Below are 16757 nucleotides of genomic sequence, written 5' to 3'. Positions count from 1 at the left end.
AATCTCCCTTTTCACGGTCCTCATGTGCTAAGCTGACCTTTAGTTAGGTGTGCTTCTGATAGTCATAGCAAGAAAATCAACTGTGTACAGATAGCATTTTCAGGGTCTTCCTTGAAGTCCAAAGAATAGTTGATATAGAATAGTTTATATACAATAGGCTATATAGTTTATATAGAGTCTTAAAAGAAGTAACATACTTGAACTTAAATGTGACATTTACCATCCCTCTCCTCTCCTTCTCCCAGTGCTTCTCCACAGACTTTTTTTGGATATAGCTACCAACGATTAGAAATATTCCTAGTTACTTAACCCACAAATATGAGAGTGCTCCTGTATTTTTCTGGATCAGGATACTCTGATCCCTTGAGCTCTGTGATTAGAATTGTGTTAATTCATAGAATTGACTAGGAAAGTATTTCAATAATAAATTTATAGACTTAATAAATTCCTAGGGGCACCTGGGTGACTCAGTTGGTTAAACATCCGACTTCCTCTCAGGTCATGATCTCATGATTTGTGGGTTTGAGCCTCTTGTCGGGCTCTGTGCTAAGGGCTCAGAGCCTGGAGCCTGCTACGGATTCTGTCTCCTCCTCTCTCTCTCTCTGCCCCTCCCCGACTCTCACTCTCTCTCAAAAATAAATGAACATTAAAAAAAATGCATTTCTATCCCTTTTCTGTATTACTCCCCAAAGTACCTGTTGACTGTATTAGAACGACTGTGTAAATTTAGGGAATAATGGGGGGTGGGGAATGCTGAAAATTCAGTTATTTCTAGTTGTGATTTTACAACAAATTCAGGTATCATATTTGATTCCCAGATTCCTGCTGGGACCCTCCCCCCCCCCTTCATGCCCCCATTCTCTAATCATTTTCAGATCCATACAACATAGCAATTCCATGGGAGGCCTCAACAGTTTCTCCCTTAATTCTGTGCGGGTTTCCTGATTGTATTAATTCAACAGCTCTCCCTTAGGTCGTCATTAAGTTGTTTGTGTGTTTGGGCAGGCTGCCTTGATTTACAGCCAGCGGTGAACTAGCGATGAGTAAGATAGCAGGTCTTACCTTGTTTTTTCTCTCAGCCATTCCTATGCTTGCAGCTGTAAGAACTACTTAGAGTGTAGGCAGCACAATTACTCAGTTAATATAATCTGCCCAAGTTTTCATTTCAGGGTAAATCTCTTTTATGACTATCTATGTACTACTTATTGCTACTAAGGTTAATTCTGTCTGGTAGGTTTTAAATATGATCTCTAGTCTTTTTATTTACTACATAGGTATAGCGAATCTAGGGATCCTTGAGTTTCAAAAAAGTAGGATCAAATTATTAACTCAGGAAGATGCAGTCCCAATTTATTTAGTCATATTTGTCATAGCCTTGCAAAATTAGTATTTAGGAGCAGAAGCCCAATGGTTTTAGGTAATCCCTCGCTCATCTAAACATTTGTTACAATAATGTCACTGCTTTCCAAATGGTAACCTTTTATCAAATCCTTTCCTTGACTCTTTCCTCTCCATAGCAAATTACTCTTCACAGATTAGGGCAAAGAAACAACCCTTGAACCACAAGACAAGCTTAGCAAATTTTTCTTGCTAAGAAAATCTTGCTAAGAAACTTGGACAGCTGTGATTTTTCTCTTTGAAATCTTGGCTAGTTGGTGAGATTAATGGTTTTAGAAATGTTCTTAGGTTGGTTTAGGGGAGAGTAAAAAGAATCTTCTTGAGACCTTGTCATTGTCTTAATCCAAAGAGATTAGAATGCACTGAAGATAATTCACATAGACCTTGCAAGAGTATCTTTTTAATAATTAGGAAAGGATGTGTGGAGCTATCAAGTGGACACATTGCTTGGTTCACTTTGTGTAACTGTTGCAGAGATTAAGGAGGAAGAATTTTTCATTGAAAGTCTTGAGAGAGGCCTGTCCCAGTAGTCAGGAGAAGTAATTAGCAAACCCATTTTCTACATGATGTTTACAGGTTTCCTTGATGTTGAGATAGTGGTAGCACGAATTTGTTTTCCTCTTTCTGATCAATCCAGTCCTCTAGTCTGGCCCAATTTCTTAGGCTGCAGAGAAGTAGGAGTCCTTGTCTTTTATAGGCCTTTTTTCTTTTTTACGTTTACCTGGCTAACCACATGAGCTTTTTTCCGGCAACGCTTACGCCATTTGTAGCTGACCGCTCTCCTCGGCGTTTTAATACATCTCTCCCTCTCAGCTTAGTTTTTTTTTTTTCCTTTTGCTAGACATAATAAAAATTAGTCTAACCTTTAAAGACATGCAAATAAGAGACTCTTTTTAGGAATCAGTATACACTTGTAGCTGTCAGGTGTGTGTGGGTTTCTGCTGGACAGGTATGTCAGGAATGGTCACTTTTCTGATCAGGAGATTATTCACTTTGTAATGTCATCTGCCTGCTCAGATTTCAGATAGTCCTAAGTGTCCCTTGAGTTTTCACCCATAAGAGATGGTTTTACCAACTTGGAAGACAGTCTTACCTGGTTGCCTGCTGATGCTTTTCACATACAGACACAGTTCTTGCATTTTTTTTTTTTTTTTTTTTTTTTTTTTTTTTTTTTTTTTTTTTTTTTTTTTACCTATTACCTGTTGAAGAGAGCAATGACTGACTAGTAGCAAGTTGTCTGGAAAAGTGGAGGACCCTAACGGGGAGACTGTATGCATGAGAACTGATGCCAGCTTCCTGGTATGATGACCCAGGCTTGAATAATAACTGATGCTTAACATCTTCTTCCAGAAAGCTTAATAAACTTCCTGGGTACCCTGGTGGTTCCATTGTTTTTCATTCCCAACCTCCATCCTTCCAGATGAGGCTGAACTGTAACAATGATTACAGTTTATACAGGGAGATGCCTGCTTCAGAATACTCTTGAGTAAGACGTGCCCTTGTGTACTTGAGTCCCCAAAGGTAATGAGTAAAACCACAGAATAAAACCTAGATGGATAGATTTGGAATTTTAGAAGTAGAAATTGATTTTAAGATAATCCAATCAAAGTATGTTTATAGTTTGGTATATACCCTATTGTAGCCTGATAAAATACTGTGTAGATTATAGGATTTTGATAAATTATGACAACTATAAGCAATATACACGTTAACTCACAAAAGGTGCAGATGAATTTTGAAAGTACCAGAAGATCTGATATCTACGGTCCTGTCTAAAACGTAGTCACTGTCAGTCGTCAATACCTTTCTGGAACTGCAGAACCAAAACTAAAGGTGGGCTAGGAACTAGCTTAGGAAAGTATAGACCAGAAGGCCAAAAATAAAACATCTTAAAAGTTTGAATAAAGAGGTGGTGTGGTGGGGAGTAGAGGGTCCTTGCATTGGTGTGGATAGATTGAAGTCAAAATATCGGTCAATGCCTTACAGTCCATTCCACGTTGATATTGTGAATGAAGCCATAACTCTGCAGTGAAGACAGTGTCATTAACAACTCGAACCTTTTCTCATTGTATTTTTAGATTACTGCATACTTCTGTGATTATTTCTTAGGATAAATTCCTGCAACTTAAATTGTTGGTTCAGTGACGTTTCTTTTGAAAACAAAACAGCTCCATTTGTTCACTTTGACACTGGACGTGTTCATTTTCAAATTCCCTCTTTGTTAGGAAAATATATTTTTTGGAGCTTTAACGCTGCATATGAAGTCATGCAAGGTGCTTTTGTTAGCAGGACCTTAATTTTCCTTGTTAAAAGTGAAATGATGGCGCCCTCTGCTGATGTCGAAAGGAATTGCTGAACGATAATCTACAAGTTTGAATAAGAGCAGATACAAATGTGTACTGTAGACTGTCTTGTCCCTCATGATGCTCCTTTGTGCTGACGCTGCTCAACAGTAGGCCACATGATGACAAACATGCAGTTATGTACAATTTAACCCATATTTTGAAGCAAGTGGAGGAAGTAGAGTGAGCAAGTTACACAGAGGCGTGAAATAACATGGCGTGTTCAGGGATCCGTGGGTAACTTTATAGGAAACTTGAGAGGGTGTTGCTGTGCCTTTTGCAATGAAGGAAACTGTTAAAGACAGGGGGCACGTATCCTTTTAGGGAATTTAAACTGTATCATAAAAAGTGCCCTTGAGTCTTCAGATAGTTCTGTTTCGAATAATAATGTGATCATTTAGGTGCCATAGAAAGATGATGCAGACAGCAGTGTACGGGAGGGGAGGGGTTGACATGGGGACTGACCAGTTCTAGGATAGGACTTGGAAGTTTGTTTTTGTTTTTGTTTTTGTTTTTTTTGCAAAAAGCTTTTTATCACATAACTTTCAAACATACAGAAAAGATAGAACAGTACACTAAATACCCATATGCCCAGCTTAGAGCCAACAATTAGTAACATTGTGTCACATTGCACTTCCTATCTCCCTCGCCCTCTCCACTGACACCCCCCCCCTCCCTGTTTTTCTATGGAAGTATTTTAGAGTAAGTTGCAGATCTCATTACTCTGCATTCCCAAATATTTAAGCAAGCATCTCTCCAAAATAAGGACATCAGGGGAGAGATGTTCAGGGGATAAAATCAGGAGAGTTTAGGATTTAGGGGTTAAAGATAATGCGTTCTGTTATATCTAGTAAGAGGTGCCACATAGGCACAAAGGCTTGGTTTACCATGACTAATTTGTGGTTTCTGTAGTATTTTTCCTCTTCTCTTTTTGAGACTTTCAGGAGATGGAAAAATGGTCCATGCTATTCCGTTTTAAATGGAAACTTAAACTTAGAAAACTTTTTAATCAGAAAAAAAAATTCAAATACAATAGTAGACAGTGGGCATTGTTCTTGGCTGAGGCAATGGTCCATGCCAAGCTTCTCCATGGAAAGGAAAAAAAAAGGTGGTTATAGAGGGGCTGACCAGCCTTCTCCCACAAGGAGGAAGAAGGGCTGGGCCCTTGAACCGTGTGAAGGCCCAGATCGGTGGATGTTTGTGTGAGACAGGTGTGCATCGAGCACGGGTGTGATTCAACCCCCGTGTGATGCAGAGAGTGAAAAGGAGGCAAGCTGACTGGCGCCAGCATAGGTGGCGGTGGGGAGAGGAGGAAGCCGGAAATGCCAAAGGGCACTGGACATAGGGGCCAGTCCTTAAGTATCTTTAATTAGTAGGGGAATTTGCCTGCTACACCTTTGGTCTAGTAAGTGTTTTACGTTATGATCAGTGAGATTAGGAAGTCTTCCTCCTTTGGGCGGGACGACTGGGAAGGGGATAAGGCACACAGAACACCTCGTATGATATTATCGTAGCTATAATTGGTAGAGAGGCCAGACGCTCATTCCTTCAATGAATGTTTGTGGAGCCAGCTATTAACGGCAGGCAATAGTGAGCAACAGATAGAAGTCCCTGCCCTCTTGTCGCTTATGTCAGAGTAGGAAACACTGAACGATAGACAAGATAAATGAAATCTACATCACAGGGTGTGATAAGCACTAAGAAGAAACATTAAGTGGTGGGGGGAGTGGGGGGGGGTGGTGGAGACTTTAGGAAGGGACTCCGCTAAGATGCCATTTGGGGAAAGACCTGTGAGACTTGAACCACTTGAGCGATGCCGATGTGCACAGTGCGCCATTTGCCGTTTCCTGTGTGTCTGTCTCAAGAATGTGTGAATAGGAGGGGCGCCGGGGTGGCTCAGTCGATCAAGCGTCCAACTTTGATTTCAGCTCAGCTCATGATCTCATGGTTCATGAGTTTGAGCCCCACACTGGGCTTTGTGCTGTCGGTGCAGAGCTGCATTGAATCCTCTGTGCCCCGCCCCCCCTTCTTCCTCCCTCTCAAAAATAAACATTAAAAAAAAAAAAAAAAAAAGAATGTGTACATAGGAGGTGACTGACAGCTGGCTTCCATGTGGTATTTTTTTTTCTGTCCCTGCACACACTGTCTCCTCAGTCAGACCCTTCCAATCCTAAGATTTCTTCACGTAGATAAACTGCAAAGTGAGTTTTCTCCTTATCATGTTGTATCTTTCCAGAGCGTGTTGGTGTAAGTGTGTCTGAGTCCCCTCAAAGGCTCAAAAGCTCTTGAAAGGTTCTCTTGTGTCCACGTTTCCCATGGTTTTGAACAATGACTGGCATGTTACTTTTCTTGGCAACTTAATTTTTGTTCCATCTTCCCACGAAACTTTGGAAATGGTAACTTTTTTCCCTTTTCCATTCATTTGTTTCGCTCTGGAAATGAAAATAATCCTTTTCAGAGCTGTGATATGCGAATTGGAGATTTACAAAGTAGATCCCAGGAACTAATATTAAGGAAGTCTAAATATTGATGGAGTTGAAGAAAATAGCATTAAAAGGTATATGAACAATGAAATACTCTCAAAGCTACCCTTGGGTATAACAGGCTCCAAGCATGAGATTCTCTGTCATGTAACACGTGAACGGCCAATGCAGAACAGATTCTCTTTTTGTTAATACAGCATTCACTATTTTTCTGTATAACATAAGAATCGGGTTTTGAATTCTGCTCTAAGGGACTGACTCCCGTTTGTTTTCAGTTTTGGAAACTGTTAAAGTAAATGAGTATGTTATGAACATAAACTCCTATGCAAGAAAATGAGGATTTCCTTTAAGAGTGTAGGGACAGGCCACCATGGACAATATAAAGTTGTTTGTATTATACGTGAATATTGCTTTTGGATTGCATATTTTCTTTCATGATCTGTGATAGCTTTAAAAAATACATATGTAAATGTGCATGAACAACCGCTATGTATCACATTTAGTTTCTCTCTTTAGTGCTGTCCCTAATTAGAAAATAATGATTAACGTTTAGAGGCACATGGGTGGTTCTGTTGGTTAAGCATCCAACTCTTGATTTCAGCTCAGGTCATGATCTCCTAGTTCGTGAAATCAAGCCCCCCCCCCCCCCCCCCCCCCCCAGGGTTCTGTGCTGACAGAACCTCCTGCTTGGGATTCTCTCCCTCCCTCTCTCTCTCTGCCCCTCCACTGCTTACACTGTCTCTGTCTCTCCCTCAAAAAAAACACAAAAAACACAAACAAGACTTAAAACAACATTGATATCATAAATATTTTACAAGTAAGAATTGACTTTTGGAAAGCTTATTTTTTATAGCTATACTTTAGGGCCCGAGAAACTAACAAACCTAGACAATTTGCATGATTTCTGTTGTCAAGTTAGTAAACACATGAAATCACATTTGTAAATATCCGGGTTCATTGCAGAGGTTTTTAGCAGACTATATTTTTGGGAACTATTTTTAAGCCACACAGTATTAATTAGTACCTAGCAAATAATGTAAGTACTTAGACTGGATGACTTATATCACTTAAAAATTATATATTGATTTTTGCAAATGACCAACATGTCAGGAGGAGTTAGGCTGTGCTTTAGCGACAAACAAGAGCAACAGCTGTTCATTTCTTGCTCGTGCTGTCTGTCCCTTACACGTTGGTGGGGCACTCAGCTCCATGGCATTCTCTGTCAGTACTTGAGCTGATGGAGGTGCCATTCTGTTGAACATTGGACAGCTTGGGAAAGAGGAGATACAAGAATCTCGCCATGGCTCCTAAGTGTTGTGTCTTCCTGGGAGTGACCGACCTGATGCTTTCTTTTTATTAGTTAAGGCAAGTCCTAAGACCTCAACTTTGAGGGCATGGGGAAACACACTTCTCTTCCCATGTGCCTGGAAGGGGAGAAGTCACAGAAATATTGTGGGGTAGGCACCACTGTCTAATCACAGAAAAAATTCCAAAAATAAACGAGTGTCATTAAGTTTACTACATTATCTACTTTGGTATAGCAATTGGGTTGTCATTTATAATTGGTAGGGATGTTTAAAACCGTTTATTGTGCCCCAATTTATAGTCTGATCCTCTGGTATTAGTACCTCCTGTCTGACAAAGTGTTTGTGAGTTTAACTACAACAGTGCTTTGTGTGCTTCAGCCTTGAGTTCCAAGACTGCCGTGCGGGCTCCGCTATGAAGGCTGGCTTGTATTTGCCAATGTTGCTTCCGTCCATTTGCTTGTTGGTAGAATTAAGCTTTTCCATCTCTGATAATAGTCTTTGGATTATTGGGCAACTGTTCTGGCTACTATTAGTTTGCAGTGATTTCATTTCTTCCTTAGCCTGTCTTCAAGTGTTGCACTTTTTTTTTTTTTTTTTTTTTTTTTTTTTTTTTAGTTGTGGCAAAGTGCATACCTAAAATTCACCCTATTAACTGTTCTTAAGGGTACAGTTCAGGAGTAGTAAGTATTTTGACATTGTTGTGTAACAGATCTCCAGAACCTTTTTATATGGCAAAACTGAAGCTCTGTACACATGAAACAACTCTCCATTTCTCCTATCCCCTACCAACCACCATTCTATTTTCTGTTTCTAGGAGTTTGGCTACTTTAGATACCTCATATAAGTGCCATTGCACAGTAGTTTTCTTTTCCTGGCTGGCTTATTTCACTTAATACAACGTCCTCAAGTTTCACTCACATTGTAGCACGTGACAGGGTTTCCTTCTTCTTTAAGGTAAATAATACTCGTGTGTGTGTGTGTGTGTGTGTGTGTGTGTGTGTGTGTGTGTATGCCACATTTTGTTCATCTCTTGATGAGGATTTGATTTGCTTTAACCTCTTGCCTATTGTTAACACTGCAATGAACATGGATTTGCAAATGTCTCTTTGAGATCCTCCTTTCGATTCTTTTGGGTATATAAACAGAAGGGGTTGTGCTGGGTCATGTGGTAATTCCATTGTAAGTTTTGTGAGGACCTTTCATACTGTTTTCCATAGTGGCTGCACCATTATAAATTCCCACCAACAGTGTGCAGGGTTTCAGTTTCTCTACATTATTCCCAATAGTTGTTATCTTCTAGGTGTTTTTTTTTTTTTAATAGTAAATGGGTGTGAAGTGTTATCTCTTTGTGATTTTGATTTGCACTCTCTTTAATTAATGATGTTGAACATCTTTTCATGTGCTTGTTGAAGAAATGTCTGTTCAAGTACTTTGCTCATGTATTTATTTTTTTGAGTTTTAGGCACTTTTAATATATTTTGGATGTTAATCCCTTGTCAGATATATGATTTGCAAGTATTTTTTTCTATTCTGTAGGTTGTCTCTTCACTCTGTTGTTTACTTTGGTTCTGAGAAGTTTTTTAAGTTTTCTGTAGTTCCATTCATTATTTTTGCCTTTCTTGCATGTGCTTTTGGTGTCATATCCAAGACATCATTACCAGATTCAATGTCATGAAGGTTTTCCCCTGTTTTGTTTTTAAGAGTTTTCTCATTTTAGGTCTTATGTTTAGGTTTTTATTTTGCATTAGCTTTATATATGATGTATGGTAAGCATCCAACATAATTTTTTTGCATGTGGATATTCAGTTTTGCCAACACTTGTTGAAGAGATTGTCCTTTCCCTGTTGAATAGTCCTGGCACCTTGGTTGAAGATCATTTGACTACATGCCTGAGAGTTTTTTTCTGGGTTCTCTATTCTGTTTCATTGGTCTGTATGTCTGTCTTTATGTCAGTACCACACTGTTTTGATTACTGTAGCTTTGTAATATGTTTTGAAATCAGGAATTGTGAGGCCTTGAAATTTTTCTTCTTTCTCAGTATTGTTTGGGTTTTCAGAGTTCTCTGAGATCCCATGTGAATTTGAGGGTAGTTTTTCTATTTCTGCAAAAATGTCATTAGGATTTTTTTTGGTAAGGATTGTAATGGATGTGTAGATTGTTCAGGTAGATGGACATTTTAACACTTTTAAGTTTTCCAGTCAGTGAACACAGATGTCTTTCTGTTTATTTGCATCTTCTTTAATTTCTTTCAGCAGTTTTTCAATCTTACAGGTCTTTCAACCTTTCTGGTTGAATTTATTCCTGAGTATCTCATTCTTTTTGATGCTATTATGAATGTGATTATTTTCTTAATTTTCTTTTTGGGTTGCTTGTGGTTTGTGTTTGAAAAGTCAGTTGATTTGTGTGTGTGTGTGTGTGTGTGTGTGTGTGTGTGTGTGTGTGTTGATTTTTGTATCCTGCAACTTTGCTGAATTTGTTTAGTACTAATAATTTGTGTCTGTGTGTGGAATCTTTTGGGGTTTCTGCATATAAGATCACATAATGTCATCTGTGAACCGAGATAATTTTCCTTCTTCCTTCCTAATCATTATGCTGCCTTTTATTTATTTATTTTTCTTGCCAAATTGCAAAGCGATTATGGCGTCTAGTGCTGTGTTGAATAGAAGTAGCATGAGTGGGCATCAATACTTTGTTCATCTTAGAGGAAAAGCTTTCAGTCTTGTACCATTGAGTATGATGTTAGCTGTGAACTTTTTATATATGGCCTTTATTATGTTGGCCCACTGGTTATTTAAGTGTGTTGCTTAATTTCCACATATTTGTGGATTTTTATTTTTCCTTCTGTTTTTGATTTCTGCTTTCATTCCATTGAGGTCAGAAAAGATACTTGGTATGAGTTCAGACTTCTTAAATTTGTAAGACTTGTTTTGTGGTCTAACATGTGGTCTGTCCTGGAAAATGTTCCATGTGTACTTGAGAAAAATGTGTGTTTTGTTGTTGAAGAGAGTGTTCTGTATAGGATTTTTAGGTGCTTTTGGTCTACAGTATTGTTCAAGTCCTCTCTTCCCTCATTGATTTTCTGTCTGGTTGTTCTTTCTATTGAAAGAATGACATTGAAGTCTGTTACTGTTGATGTCTCTTTCACCTGTCAGTTCTGTCACTGTTTGCTTCATATATTTAGGAGTTGTGCTGTCAGGGGTATTTATAACTGCCATAGTTTCTTGGTGAATTGACCTTTTTATTATTATATACTGTCTGACTGTATTTCATTATAGTTTTTGACTTAGTCTGTTTGTCTTTTAGTATGGCCACCCTGCTGTCTTTTGGTTAGTATTTGCTTGGGATATCTTTTTCTCATCTTTTCACTTTCAACCTGTGTGTGTCCTTAGATCTAAAGTGAGTCTCTAGTAGACAGTATATGGTTGGTCTTGTTTTTTTAGTCCATTCAGTCATTCTGCTATTATGTCTTTTGATTAGAGAGTTTAGTCCATTTACATTTAAAGTGATTACTGATAAAAGAGGGTTTATATGCCCATTTTCTTGTTTTCTCTGTGTCTTATAACTTTTTTGTCCCTCTTTTCCTTTATTACTACCTTTTCTTTATGTTTTAATGGGTTTTTCTTTTATAGTCACTTTGATTCCCTTTTCATTGGCTTTTGTGTATATTCTATAGATATTTTCTTTGCGGTTTTATGGGAATTACATAAAACATCTTTGGGTTTTAACAATCTATTTTATTTTTTTTTAAGTTCTATTTATTTAAATAATCTCTCCACCTAATGTGGAGATGACCCTGAGATCAAGAGTTCCATGCTCTTCCAACTGAGTCAGTCAACTGGAGAAAAAAAAAAAGACACTAAACAACAACACAAAACCATATGAAAATATAAAGCTCTCTGGTAGTATCTGGGCAAATATAGAATCCTATGGTATTGTAATGTTGGCGCATAAATCACTTTCAATTCTTTTGTAGAATTTAAAAGGCAAAAGCATTAAAGTATAAATCTATGTTAAAAGACACACAAAATAGAAAGATGCAATTTGTGACCTCAATAACATACAGTGGGGAAGGGGGAACAGAAACGTAAAGGAGTAGAATTTTTGTATACAATTAAAGTTATCAGTTTAAAATAGATTGTTAAAGGTCTTTATATTGTTGTCAAGTTTCTCCTAAGGGAACAAGGGAACAAGTTTCTCCTAAGAGAACAAGGACCTGGGGTTTTCTATTCACCATCTTGCTGATGTCAGTTCCTGTATACATTTGGTTTTTAAGTCCTGTCATTGTTAGGGTATTTTACCTGTTTTACCATACCTGTACAGATAATTGAGACTGTGTTACTATTAGAGGCTTTATTGCTAAAGGGCTAGATTTTTGGTAATTTATAATTTGATGTTAAATGTAGCTCTTTAGTAAACATAGGTTTATTCTATTTTTGTGCATGTTAATTTAAATAGGAAGTGATATATAATTTTAATAAGGCTTGTTTGGTTGGCTGATTTATTTTTAGGCTTTTCATGTAATTTTGAAATTACTAGGAATTGTAGACAGCGCTGTGGTGACATTTAGTTAATAAGATTCAGTAGAGTCTGAATCATGTTCTTGAGCTTCTAACATATTCGATTATTTACTGTATAGAACAGAGAAGAACAATATCCTTAGCCGCCTTGCAAAATGTGACAGATTTCTGGAAATATCTGTGGCTATAAATAGGGTATGAAGTTTGTAGATGTGGTGTCGCCCTAAGTGTTCAAAATCAATGGATTGAAGGCTGGGAATATTGTTTTCTGAACCGACTGGAGGTTTTGGGTGGTCAGTCCGAGAAGGCATGATCAGGGGACTGAAGAGCAAGCTAGAGAATGTGGACATGAAATGAATTTTCTTATTTATAAATAAACAGCATAACATAAAAACAAGGGTATTAAAGGAAAGGTTGTGGGAAGGAGGGAGCTAATATTTGAAAATCTAGTGAGTGTGTTTCTCATGCCTTAGATACATTGTTTCATATAGCTCCCCCCCCAAAAAAAAAGTTGAGTGAGTCAAAAATGGTATTTCTGTTTGACAGCTGAGAAAACTGAATGGGAGCGGTTAAATAAGAGAGTTAAGGGGCAGCGTTGTGTAGGGTGATGGGCAGTATGGACATTAGATCCATACATACTGACATTAGAATTCTTTCCAGCTGTGGGCTTAGGGCAAGTTGCTTAAAATTCAGTTTCCTCCTCTGTAAAATGATAATAGTGCTTACATTAGAGGATTATTGTAAGAATTAAATGAAATAGTACATGTTGAGTTTTTAATCTAATGTCTGGGAAGTTGTATGCACTTAATGTCACTATATATATACATATATATAGTTATACTTTATATATGCTTATATACAAACATATATGTAACTTAAATTGGTATTTTACTGGTTTCCCAAGATCTCATACCTTGTAAGCTGTGCATATAGTACATGGTAGAATCAAGAGACCGGTCTCTCACCAAAGCCTGTATTCTTTTTATTATAGGACCTTTAAAAGTTTGGTAGATTAGAGGAAATGAGAAATAGATGAAGTCGAAAGTGTTAATAAAGCTGTCATCTGTTGATTGGCTGCTGTCAGGTGTTTTAGTGATGTCATTGCATTTAATCTCATTTCGTTAAATAGTCTGGCCAAGACCAGGAGTCAGTATGGCAGAGCAGGTCTGTCTCATTTCAAACTCTGTGCTCTCATTAGGTGGTGCTTTCTTCCCTATAAGTAAACTCATGGGGTTATTCTGACCTTGCAGGGAGAGGGAGTTCATGGAGAAATGGAACCAGTCATGTATAGAAGTACTTCTGAATAAGGTTCATTATGCAGTCTTTTATTTAATGTTTATTTTTGAGAGAGAGAGAGACAAAGTGTGAGTGGAGGAGGGGCAGGGAGAGAGGGAGACACAGAAACCGAAGCAGGTTCCAGGCTCCAAGCCATCAGCACAGCCCGATGTAGGGTTTGAAATCACAAAGTGTGAGATCACGACCTGAGCTGAAGTCGGATGCTTCACCAACTGAGCCACCCAGGTCCCCTGCTTCAGTTTTTAAGGACACATGATGGTATGGCTTCCTTCCTTAAAGGAATGTAGTCAGGTGATTTAAGCCCGAGAAAAATAGAAAATTATACTGATGTATCTTAATTATTGAAAACAACTACAAGATTGGTTTTTTTCCCATAGAGAAGACTTAAGAGAAAACAGGTGGAATGCTGGGATGGCTCTGGAATTGAGAATTGGTCAAGGAAAATAGGAAGTTATCATTCTCCCCTGCCCTGACCATTAGAGGAAAGTGCTAAAACACAGAAAAAAAAAAAAGTGGGTCATTTATGGTTCATGGTATACTCTTGAAAACTATCCATGATTCTTTAGCGGTGGATGGTAGGGCATAAACATAATGAAAAAAAAGCCGTCGTCCAAAAAAAAGCGTCCCATTGTGAGAGGTGGGGGATGTGCACAACTCTAGAAATGCTGCTGGTTTTACTTGAGAAAGATCTGAGGGAAAACACTGGGCTTGTGATGCACTAATTTGCTGTAGATGGTTTGCAGAGTCTGGAAGGAGCTCATTGCTTGTGAGTGTCAGTTCATGCATTACACCTGTACTTCCGGTGGGGGGGGAGGGGGCAGGAATTGAGTGTGACAGTGTGTGCCTTCTCTCCAAGACCCCTGACCAGGGTCAGCTCTGCCATGTGCTTAATGCCCCTTTTGGACGAGCAGGGCCAGTGCTCCTTGTAGACTTTCCTGGTGGCCTTACAACCTGGTGTCTTGGCCTGGGGATTCTAAAGCAGCATTTCTCCTCTTTTCAGTGTAAAGTTTTACAGGATTCTTTCAGTGGGATTCTACTTTTTCTGTTGCTTAGGTATTTATGGAAAGGAAATAATATGAAGCTTGTGTCATATAACAATGGAACCCTCTTGAGTTTGTAAAATGGAGGGTGTTTTTAATTTTTCATATTTTTTCCCTTTACCTGGAGCTAGAATTTTTTGTGTGTGTTTGATCATAAAAAACATATTTTTTTAATGTAGAGCACCCTAACAGGTTGCCAGTTTTAAATGAGTCTTAATTTTCTATGTGTACGGACAGATTATAATATTCTTGGAATAGATGAAATTCAGATATGATTTTGTGTATGATTAGGAACGGTCTAGTTTGCAAATCTGTATCTGTTATTTTGCATGCATTTCTGCATTAAACAATGGAAGTGGTTTTAAAAAACTCATTTCCTTTGAATATTTAAATAATTACCAAAAAAAATGTTACTGGAAAGCATGCTAATTTTAGATCTTCAAGTCACTAGCAGATTAGGGTGTCATGGCATAGAATAATGGTCAGCAAACTCAGCCCCTCTCTGTTTCTGGAAATAAAATACCACAGGAACAAAGTCATACCAAACTCATTTATGTGTTGTCTATGTTGAGACCAACACTATAGGGACCACAAAGGCTAAAATATTCACTGTCTGCCTTTTGCAGGAAATGTTTGCTTATCACTGGCATAGATTAGCAGTTCTCAACTTTTAGGGTCCGTGAACTTTTTACACTCTTTTTGAAAATTTGTTTTTATGTTTAGAGAGAGCATGAGCTGGAGAGAGGGGCAGACGGTGGAGAGAGGGGGAGAGAGAGAGAGAATCCCAAGCCGGCTTCACGCTCAGCACAGAGCCCAGTGTGGGGCTTGATCCCACGACCCTGGGATCATAACCTGAGCCAAAATGAAGAGTCAGACGCTCAACCACCCGAGCCACCTAGGCACCCCTGGACCTTTTTACACTCTTAAAAATTATTAAACACTTCAAAGAATTTTATTTATGTGCATTATATGCTGTTTACCATATTGGATATTAAATCTGAGTAAAAAATTATTTCAGTTCATTTAAAAATAAATATTAGGGGTGCCTGGCTGGCTCAGTCAGTAGAGCATGTGACTCTTGGTCTCAGGGTTGTGAGTTCAAGTCCCACATTGGGTGTAGAGATTACTTAAAATCTTAAAAAAAAAATAGCAATATTAAACTTGTTATGTGTTAACATAAATAACATTTTTATGAAAAATAACTTGCTTCCCAAAAGGGAAAACATTAGTAAGTTGGGAATTTCTCTGGTACCTGGATTAATAGACTATTATTTCCATACCTGTGTATTTTTTAATTTGTTGCTGTGTATTTTGGTTGAAAGATATGAAAAAAAAAATCACACAGATCTGCAGATGGAAAAGGGAGAGTATTTTAATAGCCCGTTCAGTGAATTGTGGAGATTCTATGGTACAACCCCAAAACTCATTGCCTGGTTGTTTATTAAAAGGAGTTTCAAGGTGGAATCTGAAAATATATGAATAAGCTCATCATATTGGAACTTTTGAAATCCATTGCCCTGTCTTGCACTTTGAATGAATCTTCTATTCATGCATGATTTTCTAATACCACGTATTGATATTTTCAAAATTACTCGTTCACAATCCACATGTAGACATGATTTAAAAAATCACATTTGTTGGGGTGCCTGGGTGGCTCAGTCGGTTAAGTATCCGACTTCAGGTCATGATCTCGTGGTCCGTGAGTTCCAGCCCCATGTCAGCCTCTGGGCTTACAGCTCAGAGCCTGGAGCCTGCTTTGGATTCTGTGTCTCCATCTCTCTCTGCCCCTCCCCGTTCATGCTCGCTCTCGCTTGCCGTGTCTCTCTCTCTCTCTCTCTCTCTCTCTCTCTCTCTCAAAAATAATAAACATGAAAAAAGATCACATTTGTCAATATCACCACTGATCTCAGAAGAGCCTTTGGGTATTGGGGAGCTACTGGAACTATGCAAAATGGGGGCTGGGTTGTAGCATGTTTGCATTTGTCAGTGAACTTGGTACCTTGCAAAGTGAGGACAGGACAGCCTATAGTGGAACCAAGTTTTATAAAATCCTATTTTGGGGGGCACCTGGGTGGTTCAGGAAGTTGAGTGTCGGACTCTTGATTTCCACCTCAGGTCATGATCCCGAGGTTGTGGGATCAAGCCCCATGTCAGACTCTGCAGTGAGCATGGAGCCTGCTTAAGATTCATTCTCTCTCAGGACACATGGATGGCTCAGTCGGTTAAGTGTCCGACTCTGGATTTCAGCTCTGGTCACAATTTCACAGTTTGTGAGATCGAGCCCCACAACAGGCTATGTGCTGATAGTGTGGAGCCTGCTTGGGATTCATTCTCTCTCTCTCTCTCTCTCTCTCTCTCTCTCTCTCTCTCTCCC

General features: G+C 38.6%; 1 protein-coding gene across 4 annotated transcripts in view; it reads left to right on the top strand.

Moving 5' to 3' along the window:
- MPP7 (membrane palmitoylated protein 7) overlaps positions 1-16757 on the top strand; it is a 279215-nt gene that overhangs the window by 46618 nt on the left and 215840 nt on the right. The window lies entirely within an intron of this gene.

This window comes from Panthera leo, chromosome B4 (genome assembly GCF_018350215.1).
Source record: "Panthera leo isolate Ple1 chromosome B4, P.leo_Ple1_pat1.1, whole genome shotgun sequence".
Classification (NCBI taxonomy): Eukaryota; Metazoa; Chordata; class Mammalia; order Carnivora; family Felidae; genus Panthera; species Panthera leo.
Note: the sequence above shows the minus strand (reverse complement) of the source record. Positions and strands in the feature narration are given on the sequence as shown.